Source organism: Penaeus monodon, chromosome 23 (genome assembly GCF_015228065.2).
Source record: "Penaeus monodon isolate SGIC_2016 chromosome 23, NSTDA_Pmon_1, whole genome shotgun sequence".
Classification (NCBI taxonomy): Eukaryota; Metazoa; Arthropoda; class Malacostraca; order Decapoda; family Penaeidae; genus Penaeus; species Penaeus monodon.
Genome location: NC_051408.1, coordinates 5,579,253 through 5,579,584, shown reverse-complemented (window position 1 = coordinate 5,579,584; position 332 = coordinate 5,579,253). Strand labels below are relative to the sequence as shown.

At 25.9% G+C, this 332-nt stretch overlaps 1 protein-coding gene across 1 annotated transcript in view; it reads right to left on the bottom strand.

Annotated features, from left to right (window-relative positions):
- Nucleotides 1-332, bottom strand: part of LOC119587745 (nephrin-like) — a gene marked incomplete at both ends in the record, with an annotated part of 138,820 nt that overhangs the window by 38,640 nt on the left and 99,848 nt on the right.

The following is a 332-nucleotide window of genomic DNA, read 5'->3' as shown; positions in this document are numbered from 1 at the left end:
TCTGCTATTATCAATATTGTTGCTACAGTTATTTTTCATGTTCAGTAGCCCTTAATAGTTATGGATGGCCCCTTTATTACAAAAACATTTTACTTTTAAATTATTTATGGTTTACAAACTATTTAAAAACGGGCTATTTACTTTTTAAAATTTTAATACTACTACTTTATACTATGCTGCTGGTGCGGGTTATGTTTACGGCAAATTTAACTTTTATTATACTATAGGGAATTAATATTACTACTATATTTGCTAAAATTTACTACTCCTAAAATATATAAATTATTTCTGTTGATGCTGTTACTATAAATATTTCCGCAAATCCCATTATT